This window comes from Cynara cardunculus (genome assembly GCF_001531365.2).
Source record: "Cynara cardunculus var. scolymus isolate 2C chromosome LG 2, CcrdV1, whole genome shotgun sequence".
NCBI lineage: Eukaryota > Viridiplantae > Streptophyta > Magnoliopsida > Asterales > Asteraceae > Cynara > Cynara cardunculus.
This window is the reverse complement of record NC_037529.1, coordinates 30,829,206-30,829,842: the sequence shown is the minus strand read 5'-3', so window position 1 is coordinate 30,829,842 and position 637 is coordinate 30,829,206.

Here is a 637-nt window from a genome sequence, read left to right as displayed (position 1 = left end):
ACAGAACTCTCTTCTATAGTTTTGTTTTATTGATATGGTGCGAGTGGTTCTGTGGATAAGGGTTAAAACAGATCACGCGCGTGTCAGAAACAGGGGCGCACGTCATCAATCGTGCATCTTCCCAACACCACGTGTCATATTTTTGATTCGTCCCTACCAAAAGTCACTCATCACGATATTTCACCTAACAAACGGTTCGCTTTCAAATTCCTCACTATAAATACTTTTCCCCCCAACATAAACCCCTTCACTTCTCTAAAATCTCCAACCTGCAAAATTTCAAGCTTTCCAAAACCTGCAACAATGTCTTCAAGTTCATCCGCCTCCGCTCAATCTGAACACAACCCTAGCGACAACGAGGTAAATCAATCACAGGCACTCACCTCTCATGCCCTATCGTTTTTCCAAAATCGATATGAGAGAGTGGTCCTGGTAAAGAAACCCAACAACTATTTTTTCGCTCCCTCTCCATCTGGCTTTCCTGAATTCACTTATCCTATCATTGAAATCCTTCGCAACCATCCTTTATACTATGCTCTCTCAGCAACTAAACCTACCCCAGAAACCTATATTACCCAATTTTTGCTAAGTTCATATATTACTACCCTGGATAATTCCGGATTAAGCATAGTAGGTT